The sequence below is a fragment of the Hydractinia symbiolongicarpus genome, chromosome 11, assembly GCF_029227915.1.
Source record: "Hydractinia symbiolongicarpus strain clone_291-10 chromosome 11, HSymV2.1, whole genome shotgun sequence".
NCBI lineage: Eukaryota > Metazoa > Cnidaria > Hydrozoa > Anthoathecata > Hydractiniidae > Hydractinia > Hydractinia symbiolongicarpus.
The window spans coordinates 18376630-18402650 of NC_079885.1; the positions used below are offsets into that span (position 1 = coordinate 18376630).

The 26021-nt window shown below is 48.4% G+C and overlaps 37 non-coding genes across 37 annotated transcripts; all 37 read left to right on the forward strand.

Annotated features, from left to right (window-relative positions):
- Positions 1-494: 494 nt before the first annotated feature.
- Positions 495-615, forward strand: LOC130619662 (U5 spliceosomal RNA). The gene has a single exon (XR_008980400.1). It is a non-coding gene; the product is annotated as a U5 spliceosomal RNA (small nuclear RNA).
- Positions 616-1162: 547 nt separating this feature from the next.
- On the forward strand, positions 1163-1283 carry LOC130619160 (U5 spliceosomal RNA). The gene has a single exon (XR_008979903.1). It is a non-coding gene; the product is annotated as a U5 spliceosomal RNA (small nuclear RNA).
- Positions 1284-1831: 548 nt separating this feature from the next.
- LOC130619161 (U5 spliceosomal RNA) lies at positions 1832-1952 on the forward strand. The gene has a single exon (XR_008979904.1). It is a non-coding gene; the product is annotated as a U5 spliceosomal RNA (small nuclear RNA).
- A 547-nt stretch (positions 1953-2499) lies between these two features.
- LOC130619163 (U5 spliceosomal RNA) lies at positions 2500-2620 on the forward strand. Its single transcript, XR_008979905.1, has one exon. It is a non-coding gene; the product is annotated as a U5 spliceosomal RNA (small nuclear RNA).
- Positions 2621-3169: 549 nt separating this feature from the next.
- On the forward strand, positions 3170-3290 carry LOC130619164 (U5 spliceosomal RNA). The gene has a single exon (XR_008979906.1). It is a non-coding gene; the product is annotated as a U5 spliceosomal RNA (small nuclear RNA).
- A 549-nt stretch (positions 3291-3839) lies between these two features.
- LOC130619165 (U5 spliceosomal RNA) lies at positions 3840-3960 on the forward strand. The gene has a single exon (XR_008979907.1). It is a non-coding gene; the product is annotated as a U5 spliceosomal RNA (small nuclear RNA).
- A 547-nt stretch (positions 3961-4507) lies between these two features.
- LOC130619943 (U5 spliceosomal RNA) lies at positions 4508-4628 on the forward strand. The gene has a single exon (XR_008980680.1). It is a non-coding gene; the product is annotated as a U5 spliceosomal RNA (small nuclear RNA).
- Positions 4629-5175: 547 nt separating this feature from the next.
- Positions 5176-5296, forward strand: LOC130619166 (U5 spliceosomal RNA). The gene has a single exon (XR_008979908.1). It is a non-coding gene; the product is annotated as a U5 spliceosomal RNA (small nuclear RNA).
- A 547-nt stretch (positions 5297-5843) lies between these two features.
- Positions 5844-5964, forward strand: LOC130619167 (U5 spliceosomal RNA). Its single transcript, XR_008979910.1, has one exon. It is a non-coding gene; the product is annotated as a U5 spliceosomal RNA (small nuclear RNA).
- Positions 5965-6508: 544 nt separating this feature from the next.
- LOC130619169 (U5 spliceosomal RNA) lies at positions 6509-6629 on the forward strand. Its single transcript, XR_008979912.1, has one exon. It is a non-coding gene; the product is annotated as a U5 spliceosomal RNA (small nuclear RNA).
- A 547-nt stretch (positions 6630-7176) lies between these two features.
- Positions 7177-7297, forward strand: LOC130619170 (U5 spliceosomal RNA). Its single transcript, XR_008979913.1, has one exon. It is a non-coding gene; the product is annotated as a U5 spliceosomal RNA (small nuclear RNA).
- Positions 7298-7844: 547 nt separating this feature from the next.
- On the forward strand, positions 7845-7965 carry LOC130619171 (U5 spliceosomal RNA). The gene has a single exon (XR_008979914.1). It is a non-coding gene; the product is annotated as a U5 spliceosomal RNA (small nuclear RNA).
- Positions 7966-8514: 549 nt separating this feature from the next.
- LOC130619172 (U5 spliceosomal RNA) lies at positions 8515-8635 on the forward strand. Its single transcript, XR_008979915.1, has one exon. It is a non-coding gene; the product is annotated as a U5 spliceosomal RNA (small nuclear RNA).
- Positions 8636-9183: 548 nt separating this feature from the next.
- Positions 9184-9304, forward strand: LOC130619174 (U5 spliceosomal RNA). The gene has a single exon (XR_008979916.1). It is a non-coding gene; the product is annotated as a U5 spliceosomal RNA (small nuclear RNA).
- Positions 9305-9850: 546 nt separating this feature from the next.
- On the forward strand, positions 9851-9971 carry LOC130619175 (U5 spliceosomal RNA). Its single transcript, XR_008979917.1, has one exon. It is a non-coding gene; the product is annotated as a U5 spliceosomal RNA (small nuclear RNA).
- A 547-nt stretch (positions 9972-10518) lies between these two features.
- On the forward strand, positions 10519-10639 carry LOC130619176 (U5 spliceosomal RNA). Its single transcript, XR_008979918.1, has one exon. It is a non-coding gene; the product is annotated as a U5 spliceosomal RNA (small nuclear RNA).
- A 547-nt stretch (positions 10640-11186) lies between these two features.
- LOC130619177 (U5 spliceosomal RNA) lies at positions 11187-11307 on the forward strand. Its single transcript, XR_008979919.1, has one exon. It is a non-coding gene; the product is annotated as a U5 spliceosomal RNA (small nuclear RNA).
- Positions 11308-11855: 548 nt separating this feature from the next.
- Positions 11856-11976, forward strand: LOC130618834 (U5 spliceosomal RNA). The gene has a single exon (XR_008979578.1). It is a non-coding gene; the product is annotated as a U5 spliceosomal RNA (small nuclear RNA).
- A 548-nt stretch (positions 11977-12524) lies between these two features.
- Positions 12525-12645, forward strand: LOC130619178 (U5 spliceosomal RNA). Its single transcript, XR_008979921.1, has one exon. It is a non-coding gene; the product is annotated as a U5 spliceosomal RNA (small nuclear RNA).
- Positions 12646-13191: 546 nt separating this feature from the next.
- On the forward strand, positions 13192-13312 carry LOC130619179 (U5 spliceosomal RNA). The gene has a single exon (XR_008979922.1). It is a non-coding gene; the product is annotated as a U5 spliceosomal RNA (small nuclear RNA).
- Positions 13313-13859: 547 nt separating this feature from the next.
- LOC130619181 (U5 spliceosomal RNA) lies at positions 13860-13980 on the forward strand. The gene has a single exon (XR_008979924.1). It is a non-coding gene; the product is annotated as a U5 spliceosomal RNA (small nuclear RNA).
- Positions 13981-14528: 548 nt separating this feature from the next.
- LOC130619182 (U5 spliceosomal RNA) lies at positions 14529-14649 on the forward strand. Its single transcript, XR_008979925.1, has one exon. It is a non-coding gene; the product is annotated as a U5 spliceosomal RNA (small nuclear RNA).
- Positions 14650-15197: 548 nt separating this feature from the next.
- Positions 15198-15318, forward strand: LOC130618835 (U5 spliceosomal RNA). The gene has a single exon (XR_008979580.1). It is a non-coding gene; the product is annotated as a U5 spliceosomal RNA (small nuclear RNA).
- A 548-nt stretch (positions 15319-15866) lies between these two features.
- Positions 15867-15987, forward strand: LOC130619183 (U5 spliceosomal RNA). The gene has a single exon (XR_008979926.1). It is a non-coding gene; the product is annotated as a U5 spliceosomal RNA (small nuclear RNA).
- Positions 15988-16536: 549 nt separating this feature from the next.
- LOC130619185 (U5 spliceosomal RNA) lies at positions 16537-16657 on the forward strand. The gene has a single exon (XR_008979927.1). It is a non-coding gene; the product is annotated as a U5 spliceosomal RNA (small nuclear RNA).
- Positions 16658-17205: 548 nt separating this feature from the next.
- On the forward strand, positions 17206-17326 carry LOC130619186 (U5 spliceosomal RNA). The gene has a single exon (XR_008979928.1). It is a non-coding gene; the product is annotated as a U5 spliceosomal RNA (small nuclear RNA).
- A 547-nt stretch (positions 17327-17873) lies between these two features.
- On the forward strand, positions 17874-17994 carry LOC130619187 (U5 spliceosomal RNA). The gene has a single exon (XR_008979929.1). It is a non-coding gene; the product is annotated as a U5 spliceosomal RNA (small nuclear RNA).
- Positions 17995-18542: 548 nt separating this feature from the next.
- Positions 18543-18663, forward strand: LOC130619188 (U5 spliceosomal RNA). The gene has a single exon (XR_008979930.1). It is a non-coding gene; the product is annotated as a U5 spliceosomal RNA (small nuclear RNA).
- Positions 18664-20164: 1501 nt separating this feature from the next.
- On the forward strand, positions 20165-20285 carry LOC130619189 (U5 spliceosomal RNA). Its single transcript, XR_008979932.1, has one exon. It is a non-coding gene; the product is annotated as a U5 spliceosomal RNA (small nuclear RNA).
- A 547-nt stretch (positions 20286-20832) lies between these two features.
- Positions 20833-20953, forward strand: LOC130618789 (U5 spliceosomal RNA). Its single transcript, XR_008979533.1, has one exon. It is a non-coding gene; the product is annotated as a U5 spliceosomal RNA (small nuclear RNA).
- A 546-nt stretch (positions 20954-21499) lies between these two features.
- Positions 21500-21620, forward strand: LOC130619190 (U5 spliceosomal RNA). The gene has a single exon (XR_008979933.1). It is a non-coding gene; the product is annotated as a U5 spliceosomal RNA (small nuclear RNA).
- Positions 21621-22166: 546 nt separating this feature from the next.
- LOC130619191 (U5 spliceosomal RNA) lies at positions 22167-22287 on the forward strand. Its single transcript, XR_008979934.1, has one exon. It is a non-coding gene; the product is annotated as a U5 spliceosomal RNA (small nuclear RNA).
- Positions 22288-22834: 547 nt separating this feature from the next.
- Positions 22835-22955, forward strand: LOC130619193 (U5 spliceosomal RNA). Its single transcript, XR_008979936.1, has one exon. It is a non-coding gene; the product is annotated as a U5 spliceosomal RNA (small nuclear RNA).
- Positions 22956-23509: 554 nt separating this feature from the next.
- Positions 23510-23630, forward strand: LOC130619194 (U5 spliceosomal RNA). The gene has a single exon (XR_008979937.1). It is a non-coding gene; the product is annotated as a U5 spliceosomal RNA (small nuclear RNA).
- Positions 23631-24178: 548 nt separating this feature from the next.
- LOC130619691 (U5 spliceosomal RNA) lies at positions 24179-24299 on the forward strand. The gene has a single exon (XR_008980430.1). It is a non-coding gene; the product is annotated as a U5 spliceosomal RNA (small nuclear RNA).
- Positions 24300-24846: 547 nt separating this feature from the next.
- LOC130619196 (U5 spliceosomal RNA) lies at positions 24847-24967 on the forward strand. The gene has a single exon (XR_008979938.1). It is a non-coding gene; the product is annotated as a U5 spliceosomal RNA (small nuclear RNA).
- A 547-nt stretch (positions 24968-25514) lies between these two features.
- On the forward strand, positions 25515-25635 carry LOC130619197 (U5 spliceosomal RNA). Its single transcript, XR_008979939.1, has one exon. It is a non-coding gene; the product is annotated as a U5 spliceosomal RNA (small nuclear RNA).
- Positions 25636-26021: the final 386 nt, after the last annotated feature.

The following is a 26021-nucleotide window of genomic DNA, read 5'->3' on the forward strand; positions in this document are numbered from 1 at the left end:
TCATCTCGCTCACAGAGACTTGGTAAGTACGGTCCACTCAATGGCTTTCCAAATGCGAAGAGTGAAGGCCGCAGACGGCAGGGGTTGAGCCAAGGGCCTTTCGGCCGTATCCCGCTCACAAGTTTTTTTTTTTTTAGCAGAATAATACATACGAGCTAATCAAAATCGGCTCGAGGAAAGAAATAAAGTTCAGAGACAACCAAAGGAGTCGAACTGCAGTAGAAACAAACTAGATGTAACGCAAGCCACTAGTACGACGTATTGCCTACAGGGACCACACTCTCCAAGACAGCGAACGCGACTTCCTAGTGATTCACGCGAACGCACTCAACTAGGTGATGTAGATCAGAAAGGTGAAAGTCCTTGTGTCAAGTCTACACCTCACGATGCAGCACCTTTTAAGCGTCCTCTACGAACGGACACACTGGCAAGCGGCACACCACAAGCAAAGGTTAAGTCGGCTCGAAGGCACAACAGGTCGCGCCGACTTACGACAACTCTGGGCTTTCTTCAGTTCACGCACAAATCTTTCGCCTTTTACTAAAGATTTCCGTGGAGAAGGCCTAAACGATGAGTATATAGACGATTTTTCTACTGTCTCGCTTCGGCGGGACGATCACTAGTCTAAATGAAAAAACGTGCAGGAGGCCATACGCGGGCCTATCTCTCATCTCGCTCACAGAGACTTGGTAAGCACGGTCCACTCAATGGCTTTCCAAATGCGAAGAGTGAAGGCCGCAGACGGCAGGGGTTAAGCCAAGGGCCTTTCGGCCGTATCCCGCTCACAAGTTTTTTTTTTTTTTAGCAGAATAATACATACGAGCTAATCAAAATCGGCTCGAGAAAAGAAATAAAGTTCAGAGACAACCAAAGGAGTCGAACTGCAGTAGAAACAAACTAGATGTAACGCAAGCCACTAGTACGACGTATTGCCTACAGGGACCACACTCTCCGAGACAGCGAACGCAACTTCCTAGTGATTCACGCGAACGCACTCAACTAGGTGATGTAGATCAGAAAGGTGAAAGTCCTTGTGTCAAGTCTACACCTCACGATGCAGCACCTTTTAAGCGTCCTCTACGAACGGACACACTGGCAAGCGGCACACCACAAGCAAAGGTTAAGTCGGCTCGAAGGCACAACAGGTCGCGCCGACTTACGACAACTCTGGGCTTTCTTCAGTTCACGCACAAATCTTTCGCCTTTTACTAAAGATTTCCGTGGAGAAGGCCAAAACGATGAGTATATAGACGATTTTTCTACTGTCTCGCTTCGGCGGGACGATCACTAGTCTAAATGAAAAAACGTGCAGGAGGCCATACGCGGGCCTATCTCTCATCTCGCTCACAGAGACTTGGTAAGCACGGTCCACTCAATGGCTTTCCAAATGCGAAGAGTGAAGGCCGCAGACGGCAGGGGTTGAGCCAAGGGCCTTTCGCCCGTATCCCGCTCACAAGTTTTTTTTTTTTTTTAGCAGAATAATACATACGAGCTAATCAAAATCGGCTCGAGGAAAGAAATAAAGTTCAGAGACAACCAAAGGAGTCGAACTGCAGTAGAAACAAACTAGATGTAACGCAAGCCACTAGTACGACGTATTGCCTACAGGGACCACACTCTCCGAGACAGCGAACGCAACTTCCTAGTGATTCACGCGAACGCACTCAACTAGGTGATGTAGATCAGAAATGTGAAAGTCCTTGTGTCAAGTCTACACCTCACGATGCAGCACCTTTTAAGCGTCCTCTACGAACGGACACACTGGCAAGCGGCACACCACAAGCAAAGGTTAAGTCGGCTCGAAGGCACAACAGGTCGCGCCGACTTACGACAACTCTGGGCTTTCTTCAGTTCACGCACAAATCTTTCGCCTTTTACTAAAGATTTCCGTGGAGAAGGCCAAAACGATGAGTATATAGACGATTTTTCTACTGTCTCGCTTCGGCGGGACGATCACTAGTCTAAATGAAAAAACGTGCAGGAGGCCATACGCCGCCCTATCTCTCATCTCGCTCACAGAGACTTGGTAAGTACGGTCCACTCAATGGCTTTCCAAATGCGAAGAGTGAAGGCCGCAGACGGCAGGGGTTGAGCCAAGGGCCTTTCGGCCGTATCCCGCTCACAAGTTTTTTTTTTTTTTAGCAGAATAATACATACGAGCTAATCAAAATCGGCTCGAGGAAAGAAATAAAGTTCAGAGACAACCAAAAGAGTCGAACTGCAGTAGAAACAAACTAGATGTAACGCAAGCCACTAGTACGACGTATTGCCTACAGGGACCACACTCTCCGAGACAGCGAACGCAACTTCCTAGTGATTCACGCGAACGCACTCAACTAGGTGATGTAGATCAGAAAGGTGAAAGTCCTTGTGTCAAGTCTACACCTCACGATGCAGCACCTTTTAAGCGTCCTCTACGAACGGACACACTGGCAAGCGGCACACCACAAGCAAAGGTTAAGTCGGCTCGAAGGCACAACAGGTCGCGCCGACTTACGACAACTCTGGGCTTTCTTCAGTTCACGCACAAATCTTTCGCCTTTTACTAAAGATTTCCGTGGAGAAGGCCAAAACGATGAGTATATAGACGATTTTTCTACTGTCTCGCTTCGGCGGGACGATCACTAGTCTAAATGAAAAAACGTGCAGGAGGCCATACGCGGGCCTATCTCTCATCTCGCTCACAGAGACTTGGTAAGCACGGTCCACTCAATGGCTTTCCAAATGCGAAGAGTGAAGGCCGCAGACGGCAGGGGTTGAGCCAAGGGCCTTTCGGCCGTATCCCGCTCACAAGTTTTTTTTTTTTTTTTAGCAGAATAATACATACGAGCTAATCAAAATCGGCTCGAGGAAAGAAATAAAGTTCAGAGACAACCAAAGGAGTCGAACTGCAGTAGAAACAAACTAGATGTAACGCAAGCCACTAGTACGACGTATTGCCTACAGGGACCACACTCTCCGAGACAGCGAACGCAACTTCCTAGTGATTCACGCGAACGCACTCAACTAGGTGATGTAGATCAGAAAGGTGAAAGTCCTTGTGTCAAGTCTACACCTCACGATGCAGCACCTTTTAAGCGTCCTCTACGAACGGACACACTGGCAAGCGGCACACCACAAGCAAAGGTTAAGTCGGCTCGAAGGCACAACAGGTCGCGCCGACTTACGACAACTCTGGGCTTTCTTCAGTTCACGCACAAATCTTTCGCCTTTTACTAAAGATTTCCGTGGAGAAGGCCAAAACGATGAGTATATAGACGATTTTTCTACTGTCTCGCTTCGGCGGGACGATCACTAGTCTAAATGAAAAAACGTGCAGGAGGCCATACGCGGGCCTATCTCTCATCTCGCTCACAGAGACTTGGTAAGCACGGTCCACTCAATGGCTTTCCAAATGCGAAGAGTGAAGGCCGCAGACGGCAGGGGTTGAGCCAAGGGCCTTTCGGCCGTATCCCGCTCACAAGTTTTTTTTTTTTTTTTAGCAGAATAATACATACGAGCTAATCAAAATCGGCTCGAGGAAAGAAATAAAGTTCAGAGACAACCAAAGGAGTCGAACTGCAGTAGAAACAAACTAGATGTAACGCAAGCCACTAGTACGACGTATTGCCTACAGGGACCACACTCTCCGAGACAGCGAACGCAACTTCCTAGTGATTCACGCGAACGCACTCAACTAGGTGATGTAGATCAGAAAGGTGAAAGTCCTTGTGTCAAGTCTACACCTCACGATGCAGCACCTTTTAAGCGTCCTCTACGAACGGACACACTGGCAAGCGGCACACCACAAGCAAAGGTTAAGTCGGCTCGAAGGCACAACAGGTCGCGCCGACTTACGACAACTCTGGGCTTTCTTCAGTTCACGCACAAATCTTTCGCCTTTTACTAAAGATTTCCGTGGAGAAGGCCAAAACGATGAGTATATAGACGATTTTTCTACTGTCTCGCTTCGGCGGGACGATCACTAGTCTAAATGAAAAAACGTGCAGGAGGCCATACGCGGGCCTATCTCTCATCTCGCTCACAGAGACTTGGTAAGCACGGTCCACTCAATGGCTTTCCAAATGCGAAGAGTGAAGGCCGCAGACGGCAGGGGTTGAGCCAAGGGCCTTTCGGCTGTATCCCGCTCACAAGTTTTTTTTTTTTTTAGCAGAATAATACATACGAGCTAATCAAAATCGGCTCGAGGAAAGAAATAAAGTTCAGAGACAACCAAAGGAGTCGAACTGCAGTAGAAACAAACTAGATGTAACGCAAGCCACTAGTACGACGTATTGCCTACAGGGACCACACTCTCCGAGACAGCGAACGCAACTTCCTAGTGATTCACGCGAACGCACTCAACTAGGTGATGTAGATCAGAAAGGTGAAAGTCCTTGTGTCAAGTCTACACCTCACGATGCAGCACCTTTTAAGCGTCCTCTACGAACGGACACACTGGCAAGCGGCACACCACAAGCAAAGGTTAAGTCGGCTCGAAGGCACAACAGGTCGCGCCGACTTACGACAACTCTGGGCTTTCTTCAGTTCACGCACAAATCATTCGCCTTTTACTAAAGATTTCCGTGGAGAAGGCCAAAACGATGAGTATATAGACGATTTTTCTACTGTCTCGCTTCGGCGGGACGATCACTAGTCTAAATGAAAAAACGTGCAGGAGGCCATACGCCGCCCTATCTCTCATCTCGCTCACAGAGACTTGGTAAGCACGGTCCACTCAATGGCTTTCCAAATGCGAAGAGTGAAGGCCGCAGACGGCAGGGGTTGAGCCAAGGGCCTTTCGGCCGTATCCCGCTCACAAGTTTTTTTTTTTTTTAGCAGAATAATACATACGAGCTAATCAAAATCGGCTCGAGGAAAGAAATAAAGTTCAGAGACAACCAAAGGAGTCGAACTGCAGTAGAAACAAACTAGATGTAACGCAAGCCACTAGTACGACGTATTGCCGACAGGGACCACACTCTCCGAGACAGCGAACGCAACTTCCTAGTGATTCACGCGAACGCACTCAACTAGGTGATGTAGATCAGAAAGGTGAAAGTCCTTGTGTCAAGTCTACACCTCACGATGCAGCACCTTTTAAGCGTCCTCTACGAACGGACACACTGGCAAGCGGCACACCACAAGCAAAGGTTAAGTCGGCTCGAAGGCACAACAGGTCGCGCCGACTTACGACAACTCTGGGCTTTCTTCAGTTCACGCACAAATCTTTCGCCTTTTACTAAAGATTTCCGTGGAGAAGGCCAAAACGATGAGTATATAGACGATTTTTCTACTGTCTCGCTTCGGCGGGACGATCACTAGTCTAAATGAAAAAACGTGCAGGAGGCCATACGCCGCCCTATCTCTCATCTCGCTCACAGAGACTTGGTAAGCACGGTCCACTCAATGGCTTTCCAAATGCGAAGAGTGAAGGCCGCAGACGGCAGGGGTTGAGCCAAGGGCCTTTCGGCCGTATCCCGCTCACAAGTTTTTTTTTTTTTTAGCAGAATAATACATACGAGCTAATCAAAATCGGCTCGAGGAAAGAAATAAAGTTCAGAGACAACCAAAGGAGTCGAACTGCAGTAGAAACAAACTAGATGTAACGCAAGCCACTAGTACGACGTATTGCCTACAGGGACCACACTCTCCGAGACAGCGAACGCAACTTCCTAGTGATTCACGCGAACGCACTCAACTAGGTGATGTAGATCAGAAATGTGAAAGTCCTTGTGTCAAGTCTACACCTCACGATGCAGCACCTTTTAAGCGTCCTCTACGAACGGACACACTGGCAAGCGGCACACCACAAGCAAAGGTTAAGTCGGCTCGAAGGCACAACAGGTCGCGCCGACTTACGACAACTCTGGGCTTTCTTCAGTTCACGCACAAATCTTTCGCCTTTTACTAAAGATTTCCGTGGAGAAGGCCAAAACGATGAGTATATAGACGATTTTTCTACTGTCTCGCTTCGGCGGGACGATCACTAGTCTAAATGAAAAAACGTGCAGGAGGCCATACGCCGCCCTATCTCTCATCTCGCTCACAGAGACTTGGTAAGTACGGTCCACTCAATGGCTTTCCAAATGCGAAGAGTGAAGGCCGCAGACGGCAGGGGTTGAGCCAAGGGCCTTTCGGCCGTATCCCGCTCACAAGTTTTTTTTTTTAGCAGAATAATACATACGAGCTAATCAAAATCGGCTCGAGGAAAGAAATAAAGTTCAGAGACAACCAAAAGAGTCGAACTGCAGTAGAAACAAACTAGATGTAACGCAAGCCACTAGTACGACGTATTGCCTACAGGGACCACACTCTCCGAGACAGCGAACGCAACTTCCTAGTGATTCACGCGAACGCACTCAACTAGGTGATGTAGATCAGAAAGGTGAAAGTCCTTGTGTCAAGTCTACACCTCACGATGCAGCACCTTTTAAGCGTCCTCTACGAACGGACACACTGGCAAGCGGCACACCACAAGCAAAGGTTAAGTCGGCTCGAAGGCACAACAGGTCGCGCCGACTTACGACAACTCTGGGCTTTCTTCAGTTCACGCACAAATCTTTCGCCTTTTACTAAAGATTTCCGTGGAGAAGGCCAAAACGATGAGTATATAGACGATTTTTCTACTGTCTCGCTTCGGCGGGACGATCACTAGTCTAAATGAAAAAAACGTGCAGGAGGCCATACGCGGGCCTATCTCTCATCTCGCTCACAGAGACTTGGTAAGCACGGTCCACTCAATGGCTTTCCAAATGCGAAGAGTGAAGGCCGCAGACGGCAGGGGTTGAGCCAAGGGCCTTTCGGCCGTATCCCGCTCACAAGTTTTTTTTTTTTTAGCAGAATAATACATACGAGCTAATCAAAATCGGCTCGAGGAAAGAAATAAAGTTCAGAGACAACCAAAGGAGTCGAACTGCAGTAGAAACATACTAGATGTAACGCAAGCCACTAGTACGACGTATTGCCTACAGGGACCACACTCTCCGAGACAGCGAACGCAACTTCCTAGTGATTCACGCGAACGCACTCAACTAGGTGATGTAGATCAGAAAGGTGAAAGTCCTTGTGTCAAGTCTACACCTCACGATGCAGCACCTTTTAAGCGTCCTCTACGAACGGACACACTGGCAAGCGGCACACCACAAGCAAAGGTTAAGTCGGCTCGAAGGCACAACAGGTCGCGCCGACTTACGACAACTCTGGGCTTTCTTCAGTTCACGCACAAATCTTTCGCCTTTTACTAAAGATTTCCGTGGAGAAGGCCAAAACGATGAGTATATAGACGATTTTTCTACTGTCTCGCTTCGGCGGGACGATCACTAGTCTAAATGAAAAAACGTGCAGGAGGCCATACGCGGGCCTATCTCTCATCTCGCTCACAGAGACTTGGTAAGCACGGTCCACTCAATGGCTTTCCAAATGCGAAGAGTGAAGGCCGCAGACGGCAGGGGTTGAGCCAAGGGCCTTTCGGCCGTATCCCGCTCACAAGTTTTTTTTTTTTTTAGCAGAATAATACATACGAGCTAATCAAAATCGGCTCGAGGAAAGAAATAAAGTTCAGAGACAACCAAAGGAGTCGAACTGCAGTAGAAACAAACTAGATGTAACGCAAGCCACTAGTACGACGTATTGCCTACAGGGACCACACTCTCCGAGACAGCGAACGCAACTTCCTAGTGATTCACGCGAACGCACTCAACTAGGTGATGTAGATCAGAAAGGTGAAAGTCCTTGTGTCAAGTCTACACCTCACGATGCAGCACCTTTTAAGCGTCCTCTACGAACGGACACACTGGCAAGCGGCACACCACAAGCAAAGGTTAAGTCGGCTCGAAGGCACAACAGGTCGCGCCGACTTACGACAACTCTGGGCTTTCTTCAGTTCACGCACAAATCTTTCGCCTTTTACTAAAGATTTCCGTGGAGAAGGCCAAAACGATGAGTATATAGACGATTTTTCTACTGTCTCGCTTCGGCGGGACGATCACTAGTCTAAATGAAAAAACGTGCAGGAGGCCATACGCCGCCCTATCTCTCATCTCGCTCACAGAGACTTGGTAAGCACGGTCCACTCAATGGCTTTCCAAATGCGAAGAGTGAAGGCCGCAGACGGCAGGGGTTGAGCCAAGAGCCTTTCGGCCGTATCCCCCTCACAATTTTTTTTTTTTTTTTTAGCAGAATAATACATACGAGCTAATCAAAATCGGCTCGAGGAAAGAAATAAAGTTCAGAGACAACCAAAGGAGTCGAACTGCAGTAGAAACAAACTAGATGTAACGCAAGCCACTAGTACGACGTATTGCCTACAGGGACCACACTCTCCGAGACAGCGAACGCAACTTCCTAGTGATTCACGCGAACGCACTCAACTAGGTGATGTAGATCAGAAAGGTGAAAGTCCTTGTGTCAAGTCTACACCTCACGATGCAGCACCTTTTAAGCGTCCTCTACGAACGGACACACTGGCAAGCGGCACACCACAAGCAAAGGTTAAGTCGGCTCGAAGGCACAACAGGTCGCGCCGACTTACGACAACTCTGGGCTTTCTTCAGTTCACGCACAAATCTTTCGCCTTTTACTAAAGATTTCCGTGGAGAAGGCCAAAACGATGAGTATATAGACGATTTTTCTACTGTCTCGCTTCGGCGGGACGATCACTAGTCTAAATGAAAAAACGTGCAGGAGGCCATACGCGGGCCTATCTCTCATCTCGCTCACAGAGACTTGGTAAGCACGGTCCACTCAGTGGCTTTCCAAATGCGAAGAGTGAAGGCCGCAGACGGCAGGGGTTGAGCCAAGGGCCTTTCGGCCGTATCCCGCTCACAAGTTTTTTTTTTTTTTTAGCAGAATAATACATACGAGCTAATCAAAATCGGCTCGAGGAAAGAAATAAAGTTCAGAGACAACCAAAGGAGTCGAACTGCAGTAGAAACAAACTAGATGTAACGCAAGCCACTAGTACGACGTATTGCCTACAGGGACCACACTCTCCGAGACAGCGAACGCAACTTCCTAGTGATTCACGCGAACGCACTCAACTAGGTGATGTAGATCAGAAAGGTGAAAGTCCTTGTGTCAAGTCTACACCTCACGATGCAGCACCTTTTAAGCGTCCTCTACGAACGGACACACTGGCAAGCGGCACACCGCAAGCAAATGTTAAGTCGGCTCGAAGGCACAACAGGTCGCGCCGACTTACGACAACTCTGGGCTTTCTTCAGTTCACGCACAAATCTTTCGCCTTTTACTAAAGATTTCCGTGGAGAAGGCCAAAACGATGAGTATATAGACGATTTTTCTACTGTCTCGCTTCGGCGGGACGATCACTAGTCTAAATGAAAAAACGTGCAGGAGGCCATACGCCGCCCTATCTCTCATCTCGCTCACAGAGACTTGGTAAGTACGGTCCACTCAATGGCTTTCCAAATGCGAAGAGTGAAGGCCGCAGACGGCAGGGGTTGAGCCAAGGGCCTTTCGGCCGTATCCCGCTCACAAGTTTTTTTTTTTTTAGCAGAATAATACATACGAGCTAATCAAAATCGGCTCGAGGAAAGAAATAAAGTTCAGAGACAACCAAAGGAGTCGAACTGCAGTAGAAACATACTAGATGTAACGCAAGCCACTAGTACGACGTATTGCCTACAGGGACCACACTCTCCGAGACAGCGAACGCAACTTCCTAGTGATTCACGCGAACGCACTCAACTAGGTGATGTAGATCAGAAAGGTGAAAGTCCTTGTGTCAAGTCTACACCTCACGATGCAGCACCTTTTAAGCGTCCTCTACGAACGGACACACTGGCAAGCGGCACACCACAAGCAAAGGTTAAGTCGGCTCGAAGGCACAACAGGTCGCGCCGACTTACGACAACTCTGGGCTTTCTTCAGTTCACGCACAAATCTTTCGCCTTTTACTAAAGATTTCCGTGGAGAAGGCCAAAACGATGAGTATATAGACGATTTTTCTACTGTCTCGCTTCGGCGGGACGATCACTAGTCTAAATGAAAAAACGTGCAGGAGGCCATACGCGGGCCTATCTCTCATCTCGCTCACAGAGACTTGGTAAGCACGGTCCACTCAATGGCTTTCCAAATGCGAAGAGTGAAGGCCGCAGACGGCAGGGGTTGAGCCAAGGGCCTTTCGGCCGTATCCCGCTCACAAGTTTTTTTTTTTTTTAGCAGAATAATACATACGAGCTAATCAAAATCGGCTCGAGGAAAGAAATAAAGTTCAGAGACAACCAAAGGAGTCGAACTGCAGTAGAAACAAACTAGATGTAACGCAAGCCACTAGTACGACGTATTGCCTACAGGGACCACACTCTCCGAGACAGCGAACGCAACTTCCTAGTGATTCACGCGAACGCACTCAACTAGGTGATGTAGATCAGAAAGGTGAAAGTCCTTGTGTCAAGTCTACACCTCACGATGCAGCACCTTTTAAGCGTCCTCTACGAACGGACACACTGGCAAGCGGCACACCACAAGCAAAGGTTAAGTCGGCTCGAAGGCACAACAGGTCGCGCCGACTTACGACAACTCTGGGCTTTCTTCAGTTCACGCACAAATCTTTCGCCTTTTACTAAAGATTTCCGTGGAGAAGGCCAAAACGATGAGTATATAGACGATTTTTCTACTGTCTCGCTTCGGCGGGACGATCACTAGTCTAAATGAAAAAACGTGCAGGAGGCCATACGCGGGCCTATCTCTCATCTCGCTCACAGAGACTTGGTAAGCACGGTCCACTCAATGGCTTTCCAAATGCGAAGAGTGAAGGCCGCAGACGGCAGGGGTTGAGCCAAGGGCCTTTCGGCCGTATCCCGCTCACAAGTTTTTTTTTTTTTTAGCAGAATAATACATACGAGCTAATCAAAATCGGCTCGAGGAAAGAAATAAAGTTCAGAGACAACCAAAGGAGTCGAACTGCAGTAGAAACAAACTAGATGTAACGCAAGCCACTAGTACGACGTATTGCCTACAGGGACCACACTCTCCGAGACAGCGAACGCAACTTCCTAGTGATTCACGCGAACGCACTCAACTAGGTGATGTAGATCAGAAAGGTGAAAGTCCTTGTGTCAAGTCTACACCTCACGATGCAGCACCTTTTAAGCGTCCTCTACGAACGGACACACTGGCAAGCGGCACACCACAAGCAAAGGTTAAGTCGGCTCGAAGGCACAACAGGTCGCGCCGACTTACGACAACTCTGGGCTTTCTTCAGTTCACGCACAAATCTTTCGCCTTTTACTAAAGATTTCCGTGGAGAAGGCCAAAACGATGAGTATATAGACGATTTTTCTACTGTCTCGCTTCGGCGGGACGATCACTAGTCTAAATGAAAAAACGTGCAGGAGGGCATACGCAGGCCTATCTCTCATCTCGCTCACAGAGACTTGGTAAGCACGGTCCACTCAATGGCTTTCCAAATGCGAAGAGTGAAGGCCGCAGACGGCAGGGGTTGAGCCAAGGGCCTTTCGGCCGTATCCCGCTCACAAGTTTTTTTTTTTTTTTAGCAGAATAATACATACGAGCTAATCAAAATCGGCTCGAGGAAAGAAATAAAGTTCAGAGACAACCAAAGGAGTCGAACTGCAGTAGAAACAAACTAGATGTAACGCAAGCCACTAGTACGACGTATTGCCTACAGGGACCACACTCTCCGAGACAGCGAACGCAACTTCCTAGTGATTCACGCGAACGCACTCAACTAGGTGATGTAGATCAGAAAGGTGAAAGTCCTTGTGTCAAGTCTACACCTCACGATGCAGCACCTTTTAAGCGTCCTCTACGAACGGACACACTGGCAAGCGGCACACCACAAGCAAAGGTTAAGTCGGCTCGAAGGCACAACAGGTCGCGCCGACTTACGACAACTCTGGGCTTTCTTCATTTCACGCACAAATCTTTCGCCTTTTACTAAAGATTTCCGTGGAGAAGGCCAAAACGATGAGTATATAGACGATTTTTCTACTGTCTCGCTTCGGCGGGACGATCACTAGTCTAAATGAAAAAACATGCAGGAGGCCATACGCGGGCCTATCTCTCATCTCGCTCACAGAGACTTAATAAGCACGGTCCACTCAATGGCTTTCCAAATGCGAAGAGTGAAGGCCGCAGACGGCAGGGGTTGAGCCAAGGGCCTTTCGGCCGTATCCCGCTCACAAGTTTTTTTTTTTTTTTAGCAGAATAATACATACGAGCTAATCAAAATCGGCTCGAGGAAAGAAATAAAGTTCAGAGACAACCAAAGGAGTCGAACTGCAGTAGAAACAAACTAGATGTAACGCAAGCCACTAGTACGACGTATTGCCTACAGGGACCACACTCTCCGAGACAGCGAACGCAACTTCCTAGTGATTCACGCGAACGCACTCAACTAGGTGATGTAGATCAGAAAGGTGAAAGTCCTTGTGTCAAGTCTACACCTCACGATGCAGCACCTTTTAAGCGTCCTCTACGAACGGACACACTGGCAAGCGGCACACCGCAAGCAAAGGTTAAGTCGGCTCGAAGGCACAACAGGTCGCGCCGACTTACGACAACTCTGGGCTTTCTTCAGTTCACGCACAAATCTTTCGCCTTTTACTAAAGATTTCCGTGGAGAAGGCCAAAACGATGAGTATATAGACGATTTTTCTACTGTCTCGCTTCGGCGGGACGATCACTAGTCTAAATGAAAAAACGTGCAGGAGGCCATACGCCGCCCTATCTCTCATCTCGCTCACAGAGACTTGGTAAGTACGGTCCACTCAATGGCTTTCCAAATGCGAAGAGTGAAGGCCGCAGACGGCAGGGGTTGAGCCAAGGGCCTTTCGGCCGTATCCCGCTCACAAGTTTTTTTTTTTTTAGCAGAATAATACATACGAGCTAATCAAAATCGGCTCGAGGAAAGAAATAAAGTTCAGAGACAACCAAAGGAGTCGAACTGCAGTAGAAACATACTAGATGTAACGCAAGCCACTAGTACGACGTATTGCCTACAGGGACCACACTCTCCGAGACAGCGAACGCAACTTCCTAGTGATTCACGCGAACGCACTCAACTAGGTGATGTAGATCAGAAAGGTGAAAGTCCTTGTGTCAAGTCTACACCTCACGATGCAGCACCTTTTAAGCGTCCTCTACGAACGGACACACTGGCAAGCGGCACACCACAAGCAAAGGTTAAGTCGGCTCGAAGGCACAACAGGTCGCGCCGACTTACGACAACTCTGGGCTTTCTTCAGTTCACGCACAAATCTTTCGCCTTTTACTAAAGATTTCCGTGGAGAAGGCCAAAACGATGAGTATATAGACGATTTTTCTACTGTCTCGCTTCGGCGGGACGATCACTAGTCTAAATGAAAAAACGTGCAGGAGGCCATACGCGGGCCTATCTCTCATCTCGCTCACAGAGACTTGGTAAGCACGGTCCACTCAATGGCTTTCCAAATGCGAAGAGTGAAGGCCGCAGACGGCAGGGGTTGAGCCAAGGGCCTTTCGGCCGTATCCCGCTCACAAGTTTTTTTTTTTTTTAGCAGAATAATACATACGAGCTAATCAAAATCGGCTCGAGGAAAGAAATAAAGTTCAGAGACAACCAAAGGAGTCGAACTGCAGTAGAAACAAACTAGATGTAACGCAAGCCACTAGTACGACGTATTGCCTACAGGGACCACACTCTCCGAGACAGCGAACGCAACTTCCTAGTGATTCACGCGAACGCACTCAACTAGGTGATGTAGATCAGAAAGGTGAAAGTCCTTGTGTCAAGTCTACACCTCACGATGCAGCACCTTTTAAGCGTCCTCTACGAACGGACACACTGGCAAGCGGCACACCACAAGCAAAGGTTAAGTCGGCTCGAAGGCACAACAGGTCGCGCCGACTTACGACAACTCTGGGCTTTCTTCAGTTCACGCACAAATCTTTCGCCTTTTACTAAAGATTTCCGTGGAGAAGGCCAAAACGATGAGTATATAGACGATTTTTCTACTGTCTCGCTTCGGCGGGACGATCACTAGTCTAAATGAAAAAAACGTGCAGGAGGCCATACGCGGGCCTATCTCTCATCTCGCTCACAGAGACTTGGTAAGCACGGTCCACTCAATGGCTTTCCAAATGCGAAGAGTGAAGGCCGCAGACGGCAGGGGTTGAGCCAAGGGCCTTTCGGCCGTATCCCGCTCACAAGTTTTTTTTTTTTTTAGCAGAATAATACATACGAGCTAATCAAAATCGGCTCGAGGAAAGAAATAAAGTTCAGAGACAACCAAAGGAGTCGAACTGCAGTAGAAACAAACTAGATGTAACGCAAGCCACTAGTACGACGTATTGCCTACAGGGACCACACTCTCCGAGACAGCGAACGCAACTTCCTAGTGATTCACGCGAACGCACTCAACTAGGTGATGTAGATCAGAAAGGTGAAAGTCCTTGTGTCAAGTCTACACCTCACGATGCAGCACCTTTTAAGCGTCCTCTACGAACGGACACACTGGCAAGCGGCACACCACAAGCAAAGGTTAAGTCGGCTCGAAGGCACAACAGGTCGCGCCGACTTACGACAACTCTGGGCTTTCTTCAGTTCACGCACAAATCTTTCGCCTTTTACTAAAGATTTCCGTGGAGAAGGCCAAAACGATGAGTATATAGACGATTTTTCTACTGTCTCGCTTCGGCGGGACGATCACTAGTCTAAATGAAAAAACGTGCAGGAGGGCATACGCAGGCCTATCTCTCATCTCGCTCACAGAGACTTGGTAAGCACGGTCCACTCAATGGCTTTCCAAATGCGAAGAGTGAAGGCCGCAGACGGCAGGGGTTGAGCCAAGGGCCTTTCGGCCGTATCCCGCTCACAAGTTTTTTTTTTTTTTTAGCAGAATAATACATACGAGCTAATCAAAATCGGCTCGAGGAAAGAAATAAAGTTCAGAGACAACCAAAGGAGTCGAACTGCAGTAGAAACAAACTAGATGTAACGCAAGCCACTAGTACGACGTATTGCCTACAGGGACCACACTCTCCGAGACAGCGAACGCAACTTCCTAGTGATTCACGCGAACGCACTCAACTAGGTGATGTAGATCAGAAAGGTGAAAGTCCTTGTGTCAAGTCTACACCTCACGATGCAGCACCTTTTAAGCGTCCTCTACGAACGGACACACTGGCAAGCGGCACACCACAAGCAAAGGTTAAGTCGGCTCGAAGGCACAACAGGTCGCGCCGACTTACGACAACTCTGGGCTTTCTTCATTTCACGCACAAATCTTTCGCCTTTTACTAAAGATTTCCGTGGAGAAGGCCAAAACGATGAGTATATAGACGATTTTTCTACTGTCTCGCTTCGGCGGGACGATCACTAGTCTAAATGAAAAAACATGCAGGAGGCCATACGCGGGCCTATCTCTCATCTCGCTCACAGAGACTTAATAAGCACGGTCCACTCAATGGCTTTCCAAATGCGAAGAGTGAAGGCCGCAGACGGCAGGGGTTGAGCCAAGGGCCTTTCGGCCGTATCCCGCTCACAAGTCTTTTTTTTTTTTTAGCAGAATAATACATACGAGCTAATCAAAATCGGCTCGAGGAAAGAAATAAAGTTCAGAGACAACCAAAGGAGTCGAACTGCAGTAGAAACAAACTAGATGTAACGCAAGCCACTAGTACGACGTATTGCCTACAGGGACCACACTCTCCGAGACAGCGAACGCAACTTCCTAGTGATTCACGCGAACGCACTCAACTAGGTGATGTAGATCAGAAAGGTGAAAGTCCTTGTGTCAAGTCTACACCTCACGATGCAGCACCTTTTGAGCGTCCTCTACGAACGGACACACTGGCAAGCGGCACACCACAAGCAAAGGTTAAGTCGGCTCGAAGGCACAACAGGTCGCGCCGACTTACGACAACTCTGGGCTTTCTTCAGTTCACGCACAAATCTTTCGCCTTTTACTAAAGATTTCCGTGGAGAAGGCCAAAACGATGAGTATATAGACGATTTTTCTACTGTCTCGCTTCGGCGGGACGATCACTAGTCTAAATGAAAAAACATGCAGGAGGCCATACGCGGGCCTATCTCTCATCTCGCTCACAGAGACTTGGTAAGCACGGTCCACTCAATGGCTTTCCAAATGCGAAGAGTGAAGGCCGCAGACGGCAGGGGTTGAGCCAAGGGCCTTTCGGCCGTATCCCGCTCACAAGTCTTTTTTTTTTTTTTAGCAGAATAATACATACGAGCTAATCAAAATCGGCTCGAGGAAAGAAATAAAGTTCAGAGACAACCAAAGGAGTCGAACTGCAGTAGAAACAAACTAGATGTAACGCAAGCCACTAGTACGACGTATTGCCTACAGGGACCACACTCTCCGAGACAGCGAACGCAACTTCCTAGTGATTCACGCGAACGCACTCAACTAGGTGATGTAGATCAGAAAGGTGAAAGTCCCTGTGTCAAGTCTACACCTCACGATGCAGCACCTTTTGAGCGTCCTCTACGAACGGACACACTGGCAAGCGGCACACCACAAGCAAAGGTTAAGTCGGCTCGAAGGCACAACAGGTCGCGCCGACTTACGACAACTCTGGGCTTTCTTCAGTTCACGCACAAATCTTTCGCCTTTTACTAAAGATTTCCGTGGAGAAGGCCAAAACGATGAGTATATAGACGATTTTTCTACTGTCTCGCTTCGGCGGGACGATCACTAGTCTAAATGAAAAAACGTGCAGGAGGCCATACGCGGGCCTATCTCTCATCTCGCTCACAGAAACTTGGTAAGCACGGTCCACTCAATGGCTTTCCAAATGCGAAGAGTGAAGGCCGCAGACGGCAGGGGTTGAGCCAAGGGCCTTTCAGCCGTATCCCGCTCACAAGTTTTTTTTTTTTTTTAGCAGAATAATACATACGAGCTAATCAAAATCGGCTCGAGGAAAGAAATAAAGTTCAGAGACAACCAAAGGAGTCGAACTGCAGTAGAAACAAACTAGATGTAACGCAAGCCACTAGTACGACGTATTGCCTACAGGGACCACACTCTCCGAGACAGCGAACGCAACTTCCTAGTGATTCACGCGAACGCACTCAACTAGGTGATGTAGATCAGAAAGGTGAAAGTCCTTGTGTCAAGTCTACACCTCACGATGCAGCACCTTTTAAGCGTCCTCTACGAACGGACACACTGGCAAGCGGCACACCACAAGCAAAGGTTAAGTCGGCTCGAAGGCACAACAGGTCGCGCCGACTTACGACAACTCTGGGCTTTCTTCAGTTCACGCACAAATCTTTCGCCTTTTACTAAAGATTTCCGTGGAGAAGGCCAAAACGATGAGTATATAGACGATTTTTCTACTGTCTCGCTTCGGCGGGACGATCACTAGTCTAAATGAAAAAACGTGCAGGAGGCCATACGCGGGCCTATCTCTCATCTCGCTCACAGAGACTTGGTAAGCACGGTCCACTCAATGGCTTTCCAAATGCGAAGAGTGAAGGCCGCAGACGGCAGGGGTTGAGCCAAGGGCCTTTCGGCCGTATCCCGCTCACAAGTTTTTTTTTTTTTTAGCAGAATAATACATACGAGCTAATCAAAATCGGCTCGAGGAAAGAAATAAAGTTCAGAGACAACCAAAGGAGTCGAACTGCAGTAGAAACAAACTAGATGTAACGCAAGCCACTAGTACGACGTATTGCCTACAGGGACCACACTCTCCGAGACAGCGAACGCAACTTCCTAGTGATTCACGCGAACGCACTCAACTAGGTGATGTAGATCAGAAAGGTGAAAGTCCTTGTGTCAAGTCTACACCTCACGATGCAGCACCTTTTAAGCGTCCTCTACGAACGGACACACTGGCAAGCGGCACACCACAAGCAAAGGTTAAGTCGGCTCGAAGGCACAACAGGTCGCGCCGACTTACGACAACTCTGGGCTTTCTTCAGTTCACGCACAAATCTTTCGCCTTTTACTAAAGATTTCCGTGGAGAAGGCCAAAACGATGAGTATATAGACGATTTTTCTACTGTCTCGCTTCGGCGGGACGATCACTAGTCTAAATGAAAAAACGTGCAGGAGGCCATACGCGGGCCTATCTCTCATCTCGCTCACAGAGACTTGGTAAGCACGGTCCACTCAATGGCTTTCCAAATGCGAAGAGTGAAGGCCGCAGACGGCAGGGGTTGAGCCAAGGGCCTTTCGGCCGTATCCCGCTCACAAGTTTTTTTTTTTTTTTAGCAGAATAATACATACGAGCTAATCAAAATCGGCTCGAGGAAAGAAATAAAGTTCAGAGACAACCAAAGGAGTCGAACTGCAGTAGAAACAAACTAGATGTAACGCAAGCCACTAGTACGACGTATTGCCTACAGGGACCACACTCTCCGAGACAGCGAACGCAACTTCCTAGTGATTCACGCGAACGCACTCAACTAGGTGATGTAGATCAGAAAGGTGAAAGTCCTTGTGTCAAGTCTACACCTCACGATGCAGCACCTTTTAAGCGTCCTCTACGAACGGACACACTGGCAAGCGGCACACCACAAGCAAAGGTTAAGTCGGCTCGAAGGCACAACAGGTCGCGCCGACTTACGACAACTCTGGGCTTTCTTCAGTTCACGCACAAATCTTTCGCCTTTTACTAAAGATTTCCGTGGAGAAGGCCAAAACGATGAGTATATAGACGATTTTTCTACTGTCTCGCTTCGGCGGGACGATCACTAGTCTAAATGAAAAAACGTGCAGGAGGCCATACGCGGGCCTATCTCTCATCTCGCTTACAGAGACTTGGTAAGCACGGTCCACTCAATGGCTTTCCAAATGCGAAGAGTGAAGGCCGCAGACGGTAGGGGTTGAGCCAAGGGCCTTTCGGCCGTATCCCGCTCACAAGTTTTTTTTTTTTTTAGCAGAATAATACATACGAGCTAATCAAAATCGGCTCGAGGAAAGAAATAAAGTTCAGAGACAACCAAAGGAGTCGAACTGCAGTAGAAACAAACTAGATGTAACGCAAGCCACTAGTACGACGTATTGCCTACAGGGACCACACTCTCCGAGACAGCGAACGCAACTTCCTAGTGATTCACGCGAACGCACTCAACTAGGTGATGTAGATCAGAAAGGTGAAAGTCCTTGTGTCAAGTCTACACCTCACGATGCAGCACCTTTTAAGCGTCCTCTACGAACGGACACACTGGCAAGCGGCACACCACAAGCAAAGGTTAAGTCGGCTCGAAGGCACAACAGGTCTCGCTCACAGAGACTTGGTAAGCACGGTCCACTCAATGGCTTTCCAAATGCGAAGAGTGAAGGCCGCAGACGGCAGGGGTTGAGCCAAGGGCCTTTCGCCCGTATCCCGCTCACAAGTTTTTTTTTTTTTTTAGCAGAATAATACATGCGAGCTAATCAAAATCGGCTCGAGGAAAGAAATAAAGTTCAGAGACAACCAAAGGAGTCGAACTGCAGTAGAAACAAACTAGATGTAACGCAAGCCACTAGTACGACGTATTGCCTACAGGGACCACACTCTCCGAGACAGCGAACGCAACTTCCTAGTGATTCACGCGAACGCACTCAACTAGGTGATGTAGATCAGAAAGGTGAAAGTCCTTGTGTCAAGTCTACACCTCACGATGCAGCACCTTTTAAGCGTCCTCTACGAACGGACACACTGGCAAGCGGCACACCACAAGCAAAGGTTAAGTCGGCTCGAAGGCAAAACAGGTCTCGCTCACAGAGACTTGGTAAGCACGGTCCACTCAATGGCTTTCCAAATGCGAAGAGTGAAGGCCGCAGACGGCAGGGGTTGAGCCAAGGGCCTTTCGCCCGTATCCCGCTCACAAGTTTTTTTTTTTTTTTAGCAGAATAATACATACGAGCTAATCAAAATCGGCTCGAGGAAAGAAATAAAGTTCAGAGACAACCAAAGGAGTCGAACTGCAGTAGAAACAAACTAGATGTAACGCAAGCCACTAGTACGACGTATTGCCTACAGGGACCACACTCTCCGAGACAGCGAACGCAACTTCCTAGTGATTCACGCGAACGCACTCAACTAGGTGATGTAGATCAGAAAGGTGAAAGTCCTTGTGTCAAGTCTACACCTCACGATGCAGCACCTTTTAAGCGTCCTCTACGAACGGACACACTGGCAAGCGGCACACCACAAGCAAAGGTTAAGTCGGCTCGAAGGCACAACAGGTCGCGCCCACTTACGACAACTCTGGGCTTTCTTCAGTTCACGCACAAATCTTTCGCCTTTTACTAAAGATTTCCGTGGAGAAGGCCAAAACGATGAGTATATAGACGATTTTTCTACTGTCTCGCTTCGGCGGGACGATCACTAGTCTAAATGAAAAAACGTGCAGGAGGCCATACGCGGGCCTATCTCTCATCTCGCTCACAGAGACTTGGTAAGCACGGTCCACTCAATGGCTTTCCAAATGCGAAGAGTGAAGGCCGCAGACGGCAGGGGTTGAGCCAAGGGCCTTTCGGCCGTATCCCGCTCACAAGTTTTTTTTTTTTTTAGCAGAATAATACATACGAGCTAATCAAAATCGGCTCGAGGAAAGAAATAAAGTTCAGAGACAACCAAAGGAGTCGAACTGCAGTAGAAACAAACTAGATGTAACGCAAGCCACTAGTACGACGTATTGCCTACAGGGACCACACTCTCCGAGACAGCGAACGCAACTTCCTAGTGATTCACGCGAACGCACTCAACTAGGTGATGTAGATCAGAAAGGTGAAAGTCCTTGTGTCAAGTCTACACCTCACGATGCAGCACCTTTTAAGCGTCCTCTACGAACGGACACACTGGCAAGCGGCACACCACAAGCAAAGGTTAAGTCGGCTCGAAGGCACAACAGGTCGCGCCGACTTACGACAACTCTGGGCTTTCTTCAGTTCACGCACAAATCTTTCGCCTTTTACTAAAGATTTCCGTGGAGAAGGCCAAAACGATGAGTATATAGACAATTTTTCTACTGTCTCGCTTCGGCGGGACGATCACTAGTCTAAATGAAAAAACGTGCAGGAGGCCATACGCGGGCCTATCTCTCATCTCGCTCACAGAGACTTGGTAAGCACGGTCCACTCAATGGCTTTCCAAATGCGAAGAGTGAAGGCCGCAGACGGCAGGGGTTGAGCCAAGGGCCTTTCGCCCGTATCCCGCTCACAAGTTTTTTTTTTTTTAGCAGAATAATACATACGAGCTAATCAAAATCGGCTCGAGGAAAGAAATAAAGTTCAGAGACAACCAAAGGAGTCGAACTGCAGTAGAAACAAACTAGATGTAACGCAAGCCACTAGTACGACGTATTGCCTACAGGGACCACACTCTCCGAGACAGCGAACGCAACTTCCTAGTGATTCACGCGAACGCACTCAACTAGGTGATGTAGATCAGAAAGGTGAAAGTCCTTGTGTCAAGTCTACATCTCACGGTGCAGCACCTTTTAAGCGTCCTCTACGAACGGACACACTGGCAAGCGGCACACCACAAGCAAAGGTTAAGTCGGCTCGAAGGCACAACAGGTCGCGCCGACTTACGACAACTCTGGGCTTTCTTCAGTTCACGCACAAATCTTTCGCCTTTTACTAAAGATTTCCGTGGAGAAGGCCAAAACGATGAGTATATAGACGATTTTTCTACTGTCTCGCTTCGGCGGGACGATCACTAGTCTAAATGAAAAAACGTGCAGGAGGCCATACGCGGGCCTATCTCTCATCTCGCTCACAGAGACTTGGTAAGCACGGTCCACTCAATGGCTTTCCAAATGCGAAGAGTGAAGGCCGCAGACGGCAGGGGTTGAGCCAAGGGCCTTTCGGCCGTATCCCGCTCACAAGTTTTTTTTTTTTTAGCAGAATAATACATACGAGCTAATCAAAATCGGCTCGAGGAAAAAAATAAAGTTCAGAGACAACCAAAAGAGTCGAACTGCAGTAGAAACAAACTAGATGTAACGCAAGCCACTAGTACGACGTATTGCCTACAGGGACCACACTCTCCGAGACAGCGAACGCAACTTCCTAGTGATTCACGCGAACGCACTCAACTAGGTGATGTAGATCAGAAAGGTGAAAGTCCTTGTGTCAAGTCTACACCTCACGATGCAGCACCTTTTAAGCGTCCTCTACGAACGGACACACTGGCAAGCGGCACACCACAAGCAAAGGTTAAGTCGGCTCGAAGGCACAACAGGTCGCGCCGACTTACGACAACTCTGGGCTTTCTTCAGTTCACGCACAAATCTTTCGCCTTTTACTAAAGATTTCCGTGGAGAAGGCCAAAACGATGAGTATATAGACGATTTTTCTACTGTCTCGCTTCGGCGGGACGATCACTAGTCTAAATGAAAAAACGTGCAGGAGGCCATACGCGGGCCTATCTCTCATCTCGCTCACAGAGACTTGGTAAGCACGGTCCACTCAATGGCTTTCCAAATGCGAAGAGTGAAGGCCGCAGACGGCAGGGGTTGAGCCAAGGGCCTTTCGCCCGTATCCCGCTCACAAGTTTTTTTTTTTTTTAGCAGAATAATACATACGAGCTAATCAAAATCGGCTCGAGGAAAGAAATAAAGTTCAGAGACAACCAAAGGAGTCGAACTGCAGTAGAAACAAACTAGATGTAACGCAAGCCACTAGTACGACGTATTGCCTACAGGGACAACACTCTCCGAGACAGCGAACGCAACTTCCTAGTGATTCACGCGAACGCACTCAACTAGATGATGTAGATCAGAAAGGTGAAAGTCCTTGTGTCAAGTCTACACCTCACGATGCAGCACCTTTTAAGCGTCCTCTACGAACGGACACACTGGCAAGCGGCACACCACAAGCAAAGGTTAAGTCGGCTCGAAGGCACAACAGGTCGCGCCGACTTACGACAACTCTGGGCTTTCTTCAGTTCACGCACAAATCTTTCGCCTTTTACTAAAGATTTCCGTGGAGAAGGCCAAAACGATGAGTATATAGACGATTTTTCTACTGTCTCGCTTCGGCGGGACGATCACTAGTCTAAATGAAAAAACGTGCAGGAGGCCATACGCGGGCCTATCTCTCATCTCGCTCACAGAGACTTGGTAAGCACGGTCCACTCAATGGCTTTCCAAATGCGAAGAGTGAAGGCCGCAGACGGCAGGGGTTGAGCCAAGGGCCTTTCGGCCGTATCCCGCTCACAAGTTTTTTTTTTTTTTTTTTTTTAGCAGAATAATACATACGAGCTAATCAAAATCGGCTCGAGGAAAGAAATAAAGTTCAGAGACAACCAAAGGAGTCGAACTGCAGTAGAAACAAACTAGATGTAACGCAAGCCACTAGTACGACGTATTGCCTACAGGGACCACACTCTCCGAGACAGCGAACGCAACTTCCTAGTGATTCACGCGAACGCACTGAACTAGGTGATGTAGATCAGAAAGGTGAAAGTCCTTGTGTCAAGTCTACACCTCACGATGCAGCACCTTTTAGGCGTCCTCTACGAACGGACACACTGGCAAGCGGCACACCACAAGCAAAGGTTAAGTCGGCTCGAAGGCACAACAGGTCGCGCCGACTTACGACAACTCTGGGCTTTCTTCAGTTCACGCACAAATCTTTCGCCTTTTACTAAAGATTTCCGTGGAGAAGGCCAAAACGATGAGTATATAGACGATTTTTCTACTGTCTCGCTTCGGCGGGACGATCACTAGTCTAAATGAAAAAACGTGCAGGAGGCCATACGCGGGCCTATCTCTCATCTCGCTCACAGAGACTTGGTAAGCACGGTCCACTCAATGGCTTTCCAAATGCGAAGAGTGAAGGCCGCAGACGGCAGGGGTTGAGCCAAGGGCCTTTCGGCCGTATCCCGCTCACAAGTTTTTTTTTTTTTTTAGCAGAATAATACATACGAGCTAATCAAAATCGGCTCGAGGAAAGAAATAAAGTTCAGAGACAACCAAAGGAGTCGAACTGCAGTAGAAACAAACTAGATGTAACGCAAGCCACTAGTACGACGTATTGCCTACAGGGACCACACTCTCCGAGACAGCGAACGCAACTTCCTAGTGATTCACGCGAACGCACTGAACTAGGTGATGTAGATCAGAAAGGTGAAAGTCCTTGTGTCAAGTCTACACCTCACGATGCAGCACCTTTTAGGCGTCCTCTACGAACGGACACACTGGCAAGCGGCACACCACAAGCAAAGGTTAAGTCGGCTCGAAGGCACAACAGGTCGCGCCGACTTACGACAACTCTGGGCTTTCTTCAGTTCACGCACAAATCTTTCGCCTTTTACTAAAGATTTCCGTGGAGAAGGCCAAAACGATGAGTATATAGACGATTTTTCTACTGTCTTGCTTCGGCGGGACGATCACTAGTCTAAATGAAAAAACGTGCAGGAGGCCATACGCGGGCCTATCTCTCATCTCGCTCACAGAGACTTGGTAAGCACGGTCCACTCAATGGCTTTCCAAATGCGAAGAGTGAAGGCCGCAGACGGCAGGGGTTGAGCCAAGGGCCTTTCGGCCGTATCCCGCTCACAAGTTTTTTTTTTTTTTAGCAGAATAATACATACGAGCTAATCAAAATCGGCTCGAGGAAAAAAATAAAGTTCAGAGACAACCAAAAGAGTCGAACTGCAGTAGAAACAAACTAGATGTAACGCAAGCCACTAGTACGACGTATTGCCTACAGGGACCACACTCTCCGAGACAGCGAACGCAACTTCCTAGTGATTCACGCGAACGCACTCAACTAGGTGATGTAGATCAGAAAGGTGAAAGTCCTTGTGTCAAGTCTACACCTCACGATGCAGCACCTTTTAGGCGTCCTCTACGAACGGACACACTGGCAAGCGGCACACCACAAGCAAAGGTTAAGTCGGCTCGAAGGCACAACAGGTCGCGCCGACTTACGACAACTCTGGGCTTTCTTCAGTTCACGCACAAATCTTTCGCCTTTTACTAAAGATTTCCGTGGAGAAGGCCAAAACGATGAGTATATAGACGATTTTTCTACTGTCTCGCTTCGGCGGGACGATCACTAGTCTAAATGAAAAAACGTGCAGGAGGCCATACGCGGGCCTATCTCTCATCTCGCTCACAGAGACTTGGTAAGCACGGTCCACTCAATGGCTTTCCAAATGCGAAGAGTGAAGGCCGCAGACGGCAGGGGTTGAGCCAAGGGCCTTTCGGCCGTATCCCGCTCACAAGTTTTTTTTTTTTTTAGCAGAATAATACATACGAGCTAATCAAAATCGGCTCGAGGAAAAAAATAAAGTTCAGAGACAACCAAAAGAGTCGAACTGCAGTAGAAACAAACTAGATGTAACGCAAGCCACTAGTACGACGTATTGCCTACAGGGACCACACTCTCCGAGACAGCGAACGCAACTTCCTAGTGATTCACGCGAACGCACTCAACTAGGTGATGTAGATCAGAAAGGTGAAAGTCCTTGTGTCAAGTCTACACCTCACGATGCAGCACCTTTTAAGCGTCCTCTACGAACGGACACACTGGCAAGCGGCACACCACAAGCAAAGGTTAAGTCGGCTCGAAGGCACAACAGGTCGCGCCGACTTACGACAACTCTGGGCTTTCTTCAGTTCACGCACAAATCTTTCGCCTTTTACTAAAGATTTCCGTGGAGAAGGCCAAAACGATGAGTATATAGACGATTTTTCTACTGTCTCGCTTCGGCGGGACGATCACTAGTCTAAATGAAAAAACGTGCAGGAGGCCATACGCGGGCCTATCTCTCATCTCGCTCACAGAGACTTGGTAAGCACGGTCCACTCAATGGCTTTCCAAATGCGAAGAGTGAAGGCCGCAGACGGCAGGGGTTGAGCCAAGGGCCTTTCGCCCGTATCCCGCTCACAAGTTTTTGTTTTTTTTTAGCAGAATAATACATACGAGCTAATCAAAATCGGCTCGAGGAAAGAAATAAAGTTCAGAGACAACCAAAGGAGTCGAACTGCAGTAGAAACAAACTAGATGTAACGCAAGCCACTAGTACGACGTATTGCCTACAGGGACCACACTCTCCGAGACAGCGAACGCAACTTCCTAGTGATTCACGCGAACGCACTCAAC